Source organism: Panthera leo, chromosome E2 (genome assembly GCF_018350215.1).
Source record: "Panthera leo isolate Ple1 chromosome E2, P.leo_Ple1_pat1.1, whole genome shotgun sequence".
Classification (NCBI taxonomy): Eukaryota; Metazoa; Chordata; class Mammalia; order Carnivora; family Felidae; genus Panthera; species Panthera leo.
Window position 1 is genome coordinate 50,994,836 of NC_056693.1, and position 12,027 is coordinate 51,006,862.

The 12,027-nt window shown below is 45.9% G+C and overlaps 1 protein-coding gene across 1 annotated transcript in view; it reads left to right on the forward strand.

Annotated features, from left to right (window-relative positions):
* LOC122207954 (metalloproteinase inhibitor 1-like) overlaps positions 1-4,238 on the forward strand; it is a 63,672-nt gene extending 59,434 nt beyond the window's left edge. Inside the window, exons 9-10 of the transcript XR_006197064.1 lie at positions 513-983; positions 3,787-4,238. The gene's annotated coding sequence lies outside the window, so the exon portion shown is untranslated. The remainder of the gene's footprint in view (positions 1-512; positions 984-3,786) is intronic.
* Positions 4,239-12,027: the final 7,789 nt, after the last annotated feature.

Below are 12,027 nucleotides of genomic sequence, written 5' to 3' on the forward strand. Positions count from 1 at the left end.
ATGCTGGATACACATTAATCTGTAGCCAAATCTCCAGCTTTTCCTCAGGCCTGGGAAGACCCAGAGATGAACAGGCATTTGGCCAGAGGACATAGGAAGGCCAGGCACCAATGCCCCTGTTGCCCTCCAGGGTCCTTCACTTGGATTGTGACCCCAGGCTGTAACCATTCCCCATGACCTCCTCTGCACACAGCAGGAGATCATGCATATCAGAAACAAATCTATTTGATTAGGTGCACCCTTTGTCCTCTCAAAGTCCCCAGGGGATTTTGGAGGAGGTAAGTTTGATTGTCTGGGCCTGGACCAGTTCATCTAATCTGCCATAACTCCTGAGCACCCATAATAGGTGCTTCCTGCCTCAAGAAGTGTAGTTCCCCAAAAGCCCCCTGAAAACAGGAGACCAGGAAGAGGGATACTGGGCCATTAATCTTCGGGGGAAAATCAAATTCTAGACGGGGGGATGTCACCGACAACATAGGAAGCTTTCCCTGTGCATCATGCCCTTTCCACAGGCCTGTCCACTACCCCGTGAACCATAACCCTGTTCCTGCCTTGGACCGGGAGCCAGGCTTACAAGCTCATCAGAGAAAAAGGGTCAAGCTGCCAGTGGCATCCATGAAGCATGGACCTACTCCTTAAACTAAACTCACATCTCCAGTCCATCTCCTGTGTTTGACCAAGACCTTGTCAGGGGCCAGACCTATCACTCAACCCTCCAGACAGGCTGTGTTCTCCCTGTCTCTCTACCCCAGATGACTCATGCCTTCCACAGACTTTAAGGGAGATTCACGAGATATAAGAACTTTTCTTAACCTAGAGCACTCTGGACCTGGCACTTGTCTACCTCCATGTTTTATACTTTCGGTGGCGTAAAGACACAGGCTGTACTCGACATGGAGAAAAACCAGGGTCAGGAGTGCAACTTACAGATGAAAGAGAACACAAAGTGGTGAAATCAAATGGAAGGAAGAAACACAGAGGAGGTTTGTCAACTTTTTACTTATTATATTATGTTAATGCATAAACTTAACGACAAAATGCGTGAACACTGTGTGCGTACAGCTTTGTGAGTTGTAACAAAATCTACACACCTGTTTCACTAAGACGCAAGTCAAGAAGCAGAAAAAAACAAGTGCCCAAGCACTGATCCAAAATCATGCACTTGGTGAGTTTTGAGGGTTTGGAGGGAACTGACGGGAAGAAAGAATGGAATGTTTGGCGTGACTGATGTGCCTGGGAATCTTATGGCGTCGGGGAGCCTGGATGGCCTGGGCGGTTTGTTGAGCCTACGGAGTAAGACGGCTCATCAGTTGGGTGAGGTGAGTGAAATGCAGGAGGCTCTTGTTTATGTGATTCTAGTCACAGTGACCAAGTAGGAAGGGCAGGCCGGAGCTGGTCAAGGTCAAGTGAATGAACTCAATGTTTTCAGGCAAATATGCCCCATGGGACAGGACAGGAATTCAGGAAAGCAGCAACTCACATTAGTTTTACAATCTGTCTACAGAGTTCAATGTCCAGCAGTGTCAGGTCCCCTCTGCTCTCCGTTACTGGAGTCCACCCCGATTAGACAAGAGAAGTGAATGGGGGCATGTGAGAAAAAGAAATGGGGCTGTGGTGAAGCCACAGAGGAGAGAGATGGGGTAGTGAGGTAGAACGGAACAAGGAGAGAAGGAGTGGAGGACAGAGGTACAGAGAATAGTGATAGGATCAGAAAGCAGAGTGAGAGGCCAGGAAACAAGGTGAAGGAGCTCGCAACAGTGACATTCGCTGCAGGTGCAGCCCTGGGGACTGCTCATGAGATAGTTTAATCCTACCTTTAGGAAGCTTTGGTTTTGCTCAAAGAAGGACCTCCCCCCCCCCCCAGAACCCCATATGACAAATATTAAAGTTCAGTTCTCTGTTACGCAGGCAACTTTGAGGGAAAGCATGATACAACATTAGAGCCTACACAGTGTGTCCAGATACCTCCATGAAAGGACATGCCATGGTTCACAGGGATCCATCCCAGAGGCTCAGAACACCCAAGGGTAATGAATCCACAAGCCCAGTGTTCTGGGGGCAGCTCAGAAGGCAGGACGCCTGACGTGAGGGATTCTGTGTTACCAGACACATGGATGGGAAGCAACCATAGGGATTCGTGAAGGACAGAGCAATTGGCATGAGTCAACTATCCCACACGAGGATGGCTCTGCTGGGGAATCCAGCCTCATTGGTGCCCCCACACAGACTCACTGACCTGTGTGTGTTCGTGGAAGTGCGTATCGTCAGCTGACCTTGCCAACACCACCACCGCCATGACATCAGTACAGTAAGGATGAAACTCAGACACTAGAGGCTTGTAACAAGTTTCTATGAGGAACACTTTCAAAGAGAAAGGAGCTAGACCTCAGACTACCCTAGGATCGAATCCAGGAAATGTTCGTCCTGATTGTGAATCCACAGGGCAGAACATTTATCACTTCCGTCCCTCGCAGCTTTCTATTTAAAATAGGAATAATTTTGACTTCCAAGATGGTTATGAGCAATTACATAATTATTAAATTATTAAAACATATAGAGGGCATGGAGCAGTGCCCAGCACATAATGCATGTGGCTCTAGTGTGATTTTTGTTCATGTACTTATGCTAATTACTATGATTCTTATATGTGAGGAACAAAATGGCAGAAGTTGTTGACATTACATTATAAAAACGGTTACATTTCATTCACATCTCTCAAAAACATGTAGAGTATGGCTTATCTAAACCTGTTTATAGGAGCATCTTCATGTTTGCAGAAGAATAATAGCAATAAAAAAAAGAACTAATAGCAATTATATAGGTAAGGTAATTACAATGTCAATGAAAGCATCACATTTATGCTTATTTCAACTGGTGATGGTAGAGCACAAGATTATCGTGGTACCAACTATTGCTGTAAAGATAGCATGACGCAAATAAACAGTGAAGGATGGCATCACCACTTTGGTGAGGAAACAAGGTGCTGTCCTAACAATGACATCTCTGTCACACAGGTGTCACACAGGCCCATGCCCTGGCAGGTGATCTGTGGAGGTCACACTCAGGACAAAGCCAATGTCCCAACCCAGCCCTCCTGTCAGGGCTGGGCAGATGCTCAGTGGATGGTCTGCTCCAGCCTGTGCCCTACCCAGTGCACATCCAGGAATAGTCATGAGATCGCACTTGGGTCGGTGATTGTGTCTCTTCACCCCACCTCTCCCCAACCCCAGGATGGCACATGGTAGCCTCACCCTTGACCAGACCATGCCCTCTTGTGGGTGAGGAATCTAGATTTAGCCTTAAAATGGCCTATTCGAGGGGGACTCTGCCTTCTTCTGAGCCATCTACCTGCACCAGCAGCCTCCACGTCTCATCACTACACAGGAGATCAGTCTCCTCACTTCCCTCCTGCGAAAGGAAGTCACAGGCATGTCAGGGAAAAACTACCATATACCTGACACACATTTGGCCTGGCCCCACCCCTCAGTCTGTGTCCACTTAGGCACACTTAGTGTCTGTTAAGTGACAGACTCTTATTATCAGCTCAGGTCATGATCTCACGATTTCGTGAATTTGAACCTCATATTGACTTCTGCACTGGCAGCATGGAACCTGCTTGGGATTGATTCTGTCTCTCTCTCTCTCTCTCTCTCTCTCTCTCTTTCTGCCCTTCTCCCACTCACGATGTCTCTGTCTCTCCCAAAATAAATAAATAAACTTAAAAAAAAGAGCAGAGATCATGTTTTTCCTAAAATTTTTCCTGTTTAATTTTATTTATATTCTTAGCCTGATTTATAGGAAAATTAGATGCAAAATGAAGATAACTGAATCCTCTATGAGCATTTGATGTGCATGACGGCCATTTTCAGTTCTTGTGTCCTCATCTGCTTTACGTGCCCCTGCTGACCTCACCACTACCCAAGTATCAATATAATATTGACAGAACATGGAAGTATATTCAAGATCCCTCAAAAATTTTCCTTTAATCACTCTGTGGAAAACAATGTTGAAATGAATAAAACTAGCCTCAAACTACCTTAATCAAATCCAAGACATGTTTCTTCCAGGTTATGACGTCTTGGAACAGGACCCTTATCTCTGATCCTGAAAATATAAAGTTAAAATTAAAACATGGAAAGCACATGGAGAAGAAGTATGTGGCACACATTAATGACTCAATATATGTTGTTGGTTTTGTTTTTGTAAATCTTCAAAATAATTATGTATTAGCTCCTCTTACCGCTGTGACAAGGCACCACAGCCTTTGCAGTTTAGCACAACACAAATGGGGGCGCCTGGGTGGCTTAGTAGGTTGAGTGTCCGACTCTTGATTTTGGCTCAGGTCATGATCCCAGGGTTGTGGGATTGAGCCCCGCGTCAAGCTCTGCACTGAGCACGGAACCTACTTACGATTCTCTCTCTCTCCCTCTGCCCCTCTCCCCTGCTCTCTTTACCTAAAATAAAAAATAAAATAAAACAACACGAATGTATTATCTTATAGTTTTGTAGGTCAGAAGTCCAAAGCAGGTCTAAGCAGGCTAACACCAAGGTATTAACGGGGTTGCTTTCCCTCTGGAGATCCTAGGGAAGAATCTGTTTCCTTGTTTTTTGAGGATTCTATAGGACACTGTCATTTCTTGGCTTTTGGACTTCTTCATCATCAAAGCAAGGAACATAGCATCTCTCTGATGTCCTTCTTTCATTGTTAAATCTCATTTTGAGTACAGCCAGGATAGGTTCTATTTTTAGGACTCGTATTTTAAGATTGGACCAATCTGTGTAGTCCAGAAAACCTCTTCCTTCCATAGATCCTCAAACTTAATCACATATGCAAAGTCCCTTCTGCCACATAAGATGACACTGACTGGATTCACGAGAAAAAGTAGAAGTTGTTAGGGGTTATCGTTCTTCTTACTTTCATCACGCTGTATTAGGAATAAAATTGCAGCAGTAATTAACATTGCTTTACAAATGAAATTCTGACTCATTAAAAAAGAAAACCCTCCAAAGTATGAATTGTCTAACCCTGCTTTGCTAGAAAATCTTTATTTTAAAGCACTATGAATTTAAATTATATAAATAAAAAATAATGAGGTGGGAAGAGCAATTGAATGAAGGTATAGATAGAATCTGTCAACATGATGAGATTTTGACATTCCTTGTAATTTATTGATATTTGAACTTCCTTGAGTTTATTGATGCATCATCCAGAGAAAGAATTGTGTACACATCTACTTATTGCAACAAACCACCTCTCATTCACTGCAGCACCCAGACCAAGAGAAAGTCATGAAGGTACTTGAAATGCTTCAGTGACTCATGGGCTGCAGGAAGGACTAAGCACTCCTTGGGAATGTCATGGTCTTAGACCTTCGGATGTGCATGAGATGGCATGATGTGGGAGAACTGGAAGATGCGTTCAGCCTTGACACCAGGAGGTGCAAGTGCTGGTCTCTTCCAGGTGTAGGGGGCACAGCAAGCCATCAGGAAGGATGGGGTGCACAGCGCCATTATATTACAATGTGAACCGAAGTCATATAAGAGCCATAACAATATGGGGAGTGAAGGAACCTCAGCAAAGTTAACCCCCAACCCTCTTTCCCTGAGTCCGACTCCTTTCGGAATAGAGAAATGGGGTGAGTCAAGCGCACAGTGGCTGGGCCAACAGCCAACAGAGAAGGAGCATTGTTCAGGTTAAGGGAGTAAGAAACATGGAGAGGAAACAGACAATAAGAAAGTAAAAACCAGCACTAGGGCCTGGCGACAGAAACCGTGGAGAGGTTACTCAAACTAGGGTTACATCCTTTGCCACCTTCTTGCACAACCTTCTGTCTGGTCTTTGTTGACCTCTCTGCGAGAAATCATATCATACCAGGTCAGGTGTAATTTATTACCACCCAAATCACCATGCAGGAACAGATGCTACAGCATACAGCAAAAGGGGTCAGTGCAATGTGTCCAGATGTCCACTGACAGGCACACACTGCTTGGAGGTCGTAGGTGGTCAGTCCCAGAGGCTCAGACGTCCTGATGCAGGTACCAAAGGAGCCCAGGGCTGCCAGAGCTGTGAATACAGCTACCAGGGGGTGATTCAGTGGGTGAAATGCCTGCAGCGACGGGCACTGTGGTGACTTGATGCCTGCATGGGACCCAGGATGCAGGGGTCTGTCCTGTGAGATAATATGACAAGAAACCTGGCAGGGGTCAGCACAGCCCCAGAGAGGAAATCTCTGTAGGAAAGCCAAACTCATTGATCTTATAAAACAGAATCACTGACTTAGCTAATTTCAAGAGATCATTTGTCCCTCGGCCCTTTTGATCATCTATGAGGAGAAAGCGTGTGGGGGAACAGAAAAGACACTAAAGAACTTTAGTGGAGCAGGCAAAAGAGCCCTGATACTTCACCAGGACTGGTTGGGTGCCGGAGCCCCTCCTGTGTCCCTCAGCCACAGCGGTCGAGGGGGTGTGGGGGACTTAAGGATGGGAAAGTGTCCTTGGGGTTCTATTCCTCTTGTCAAGCACCTGCAGCTGCGTTTTTCACCCATTCTCTGACATCAGTATTTATCTGTATACTGACACCAGCAGAGTATCACTGTAACATGGCCAAACATGGAATCTAGAGACTTGCAACAACTTTCTGTTTAATCACCCAGGGTAGAACAATGTAGACATGAACGGAGCCAGGCGTGAAACTACCCTACGATCAAACCTAGGCTATGTTCCTTCCTAGGTGTCTTTCCTCAGGACAGGACATTCATCCCCTCTGTCCCTCAGATTCTTTAATGCGATAGGAGAATAACTTTGTCATCCAACATCACCGGGAATACAGTGTTAAGTAACTTAAAGCACACAGGACACACAGGGCTGTGCTGGGTACATGTTAATCCCTCAGTGCCTGTTGCTATTATGATTGTTGTTACGAATTGCTTCATATTATTATGTGCTAGTTTACTCTTGCTACGTATACAACATAATACCACAACCTTAGCCACACAAATAACACGGATTTAATATCTTACATTTCTGTATGTCAGAGCCTCAACCAGGCTCAAATCAACATATGAGCAATGCTGCCTTCTCTTCTGGAGGCTCTTCTGGAGTATCTGTGCTTTGTGACATTTCAGAGGCTGACAGCATTCCTTGGCTCTTGGCCTCCTGTGTTCATTTTCAAAGCCAACCGTGTCGAATCTCTTTGACTCATTCCATTTCCATAACTATTTAGGATTCAATTTGGGAAATGTTCTCCACTTTTAAGGACTCATATCATTACACTGAGCCACTGGACAACCCAGGGTAAATCTCAATTCAAATACCTTCACCTAATCATGAATGCAAAGCGCCATTTACCATGTTAGGCCATATATTCACAGGTTCAAGGGATTGAGACGTGGGCACTTTTAGAGAGCCATTATTTTGAATGCTCAATGTTACTAATACTAATATTTAGTAGGAATAAAATTGCAGTGATAAATAATAAGCCTTTACAAATGAGGTTTTACCCCCATTTAAGCTGAAAGAAGCAAAGAAAGAAAGAAAGAAAGAAAGAAGGAAAGAAAGAAAGAAAGAAAAAGAAAAAAGGAAGAAAGAAAAAAGGAAGAAAGGAAGGAAGAAGAAAAAGAAGAAAGGAAGAAAGGAAGGAAGAAGGAAAGGAAAGAAGGAAGGAGGGAAGAAGAAAGGCAGGAAGAACTGGGGTGCTTTCTGGAGGAGAAGAGCCTATGAACCCAACCAGGCCTTCCCCTCAAGGCTGGGCAGACACTCAGTGGATGGTCTTCCCCAGGCTCTCAGTGCACCTCCACAAATAGTCATGAGATCGCACACAAGTCAGTAATTGTGTCTGTTCACCCCACCTCACCCCAGCCCCGGTATGGCCACACAGCAGGCTCACCCTGAGTCAGGCCATGCTCTGTTATGGAAAAGGAGTCTGGATTTAGTCTTTAAAGGGGGACCTCTTCTGCTTCCTTCTGAGCCATCTGCCCTACACTAGCAGTCTTGTATTCTTTGTTTCAAAACAGGAGATCAACCTCCCCAACCCGCGACCAGGGCCAGACAGATAGGGGAATGTCACAGGCATGTTGGGAAAAAATCACCACAATTCTGGTACCAACACTTGGCCTGCCCATGCCCTTCGGGCATGTGTATCCTCTGTGGAGACAGAGTCCTCGACCTTGGACTGGGCCCACCACAAGTCCAGAGTCCTCTTCTTGGAGCCACAGGGATTTTGACATTTGTAACCAAAACTACTATAACATTGTAGGCTAACTACACCTCAGTCAAGAAAAAAAAGAGAGAGAGAGAGAAAACATGCCTTTCCTGTTGTGGTCTTAGCTCGGAGTTGTCTGTATCTCACACTCTCTTTAGGTCCACAGTCTTATTGCCCCTAGTGGGGAGAGATGGTGTGATTTCAAGCAAAAAGGAACAGACACAGGGATATGGTTCTTAGATGAAGGAGAGACTGAAGGAGGTTACAAAAAGGAATTGAGTGAAGTTACAGAGGGTGTTTCCGGACAGGTGAGGGCTTTTTTTTTTTTTTAAATCCAGGAACTTGGTAAAGTTTAATGATATACAAACTATATTAAGAAATGTGTTTGTGCGACAGGGGGACATCTGTGTGAGTTTTTTTGTTAAGTTTATATTCACTCCTATAGGACATGGTACCATCAACGGGTAGCACCTTGCTACCAGAGCAAGAGAAAGTCCATGGAGAACACCTCAAGAACAACAGTACTTGATGGTGCTAGGAAGGTGGCATGGTTTGGAAAGGATGTTGACATCCGTAGTCTGGTAGAATTGTGGGAACTAGCATGTTTGCTGGGGAGGGTTGCTTGTTTGGAGAGATTGGTGGCTCTGAGTAATTTGTCAGTTCGTATTTTGGGGAAGTTTGGATATGTTGACTTAAGGAAGGCAGGAAATTGAAAGTGACTGTGGGTTTGAGGATTTTGATGGACTTGGAGATTTGGCATTGGGGACATGTGGAATTAGGGGGATGGGACAAGTATCTGGAGACTTTTGAATAAATTCACCATTTGGGGCGAAATTTGCAAAATTTGGTGGATTGGTTCAGGGCTTGATAAACTTGAAGTTATGAGATTGGTGGTTTGGGGGAGGTAAGTAGACATGGGGATTTGAGCTTCATGGAAAATTTGGGACTTGAGGAGCTTGAAAAATTTGGAAATATTGAGGCCTTGAGGGAGGACAAAGGTTTGGAGAGTTTGATGGGTTTGAGCACGTGGGTATATTCCGGCAGTATGGTGTGTTTAGGAAGTTTGCAGGGTTGGGGAGGCTGAGTGGCATAAGGATATTGGTGGGTTTGGGGCAGTTGATGGGCATGGGGCACTGTTGAGCTTGAGGAGGTTGATGAGCATGAAACATCGGTGAATTTGGGGAATCTGAGGTTTTGGTGTGTTTGGTTTTAGAGGCTAGAGTTTTTGGAAGATTGCTGATTTGTGGAAGGTGGCAGCTTTAGGGATGTGGGTAGATTCATGGATGCTGGGTTGTGTGGCATGATTAGGTGCTTTGGACATTTTCTTGGCTTAGAAGAGTGAGAGTTCTGGGAACACTGGTGGGTGTGGTGAAGATGGGGTCTGGGAGAGGTTATCGGATTTGGGGAGGAATAGTGTTTGGGGAGGTTTTTGAAATTGGCAACATTGAATATTTTATGGAGGTTGATGACTTAAGGTGTGCTTAAGGGCTTGGTTAAATGAGATTTGAGTATTTCAGAAATGTGAAGAAATTGGTTGCCTTGTGCAGGATGGTAGGCTTGGGAATGGGGTTAGACCTCTGTTGGGTAAAAGAGAGTGGAGTGCAGAAGGCTATGAATTTGTGACTCCATTTACATTGATTAGTTCCAAAGGGTAGGCTAATCTTGTTCAAGTTTTGCACTTGATGGATGCAGGACAGGGGGTGTTCAATTCAAAACTATGTATCTAGGAAAGCATCCAACCCTTTCCCCATGGAAGAGTGTGGTAAATGTAGCTAAGATCATCATACCTCTGTTCCTTATTTCTATTCCCAACCCAGTTTGGAGAAGATAATAAGATCAGGGGAATCAAAGACAAGAAGAGTGGCAAGATAGAGAAAGAAGAGGCAAAGAACTGGGGGCAGGGAGAAAGGGCTGAATAGACAGAGCAGAGAACAGCAAGACATGGCAGGGAACAAAAAGTAGGAGCAGGGAGCAGTGGTACAAATCAGAGAAGAGAGCATGGAACAAGGTGAGGGAGCATAGACAAGAGAGAAGAAGCTGGGAAGAGAAGAGGGATAGGAAATAGGGAAATGAAAACCACAAATGTTCCTGCACTGCAGGTACAGCTGAGGGAGCCAATCACAGCACAGATACACTACAAGTTGCCTGTTTTTGCACATAGTTGTGTTCTTCTTCCACTCCAATTTCCACTGTATATATTCAAATCCAATTTCCCAGCACTCAGGAAGTCTAGAATCGTGGGAGAGTTATCACAATGTATCCAGAGAGGTACAGGTAGGTTCCTAGTGTGGTTTATGCATTGTCGGTTCCAGAGGCTCAAGACAACCTGGGACAAGTTTAGAAGTAGGAATGGTTGTACAGCCCTGGGAACAATGTGCTAGTGACCTCATGGGGGAAAAAAAAAATCCTTAGAAAGGCACTCTTTCCAGGACTTGTGGGTAGAGCCCAGTACGGAAATGTTTGTGCAGAAGATGAGAGGGCACCTTGAGACTGAGTTTAAGATTGATCAACTCACCCGAAATGCAGAATTTCTCACTGGGGATGCACACTTTGGATGTAAGCACAATTATTCATTCTCCTTAGCAGCCATATAAATAAACTCAAATACCCTTCGGTTGCCTTAATCCTCTGCAATGAATTGAAAAGTTTTTGTGTGAGCCCAGGATACTTACTATGGTCTCCAAGATTCACTGGACTCCAGAACTTACCCCATCTACTCTTGCTGGAGCTGTTTTTTAATGCCTTGTATTTTGGAGGGAATCTGGGTGTGGGAAGAGTTGATTTGTTTACCTGGGGATGGTGATTCAGCCAACATGACAAGGAGCTTGGAATTAAGCACACCACGCAGAGAGAAAGGAAGTCGCAATTCAGGGAACCCCTGTCGGGAAGGCAGGGAAGAGTTTACTCTTCAATCTCCTGAAGACAAAGTGATCAGAGATCAAGTCTATTTCTCCTATGATTCCCCAGTGTAGGTGGAGATCAGGAACTCACTCCGCGGTTCCTTAAGGGCTTTGCCCCACCGCTCCAGCCCAGGTTAAGAACAAATCCAGTCCAGGCAATCTTTCTAAACCAGGTGTACACCCTCTAGGGGGCGGGTCCCCAGAGGCGAAGGCGTTTCGCCTCCCCTAGCCCAGCCAATGGTGGCACGCAGAGGTCGGAGGGGCATTTTCCTCAACCAACCAGTGCTCCGCGGCCTTTCAAAGCCACGCCCCCATGCCCCTCCCTTAGGCGGATACTCCTAAACCTGCGGCTCAGCCCACCGATGTTTTCGGAAATGAGGTCTGCCTGGCCTTTCCTGAGTCTGGGCAAGCTCTGGGCAGCCTGCACGTGGCCTTCGTAAGCTCACTCCCCCCTCGTCATGAGCACGTCCAGGGTTCGCCCTTCCCTATTTCCAGAGTCCGCCGAGCCCTTTGCCCGGCTGACTGCAGACAGACCCACGAATACTTCCTACTTCTGAGAAGCCCGCCTCTCGCCTTAGCAGCCAAGTCCCATAGGTTGGCCAGGCTGCGCACAGCGCTCCGATTGGAAGGGGGGTGGGCTGTCCGTCAATCATTTCCTCAATGCACAGACTACTCCACTCCACCTTCATCCCCTGGCCTTCTCGGGTGGATAAGGGAGCGTGAAGTTGCCTCTGTTCTGGCGAAGCACCACTATTGGTCGGGCACCAGTATCCATCATGACTGGGGCTGCCAAAGTCCTCGAATGAAGAGGGACATCGGCTTGAGCCTACGATTGGGCCCGGGGATATGTCAGTCAAGATGGGCGGGTGCAATCTCAAGCCAGTGCACAGTACTGGTAGAGATAGGCGGCCAGCGTACCGGCGGAAG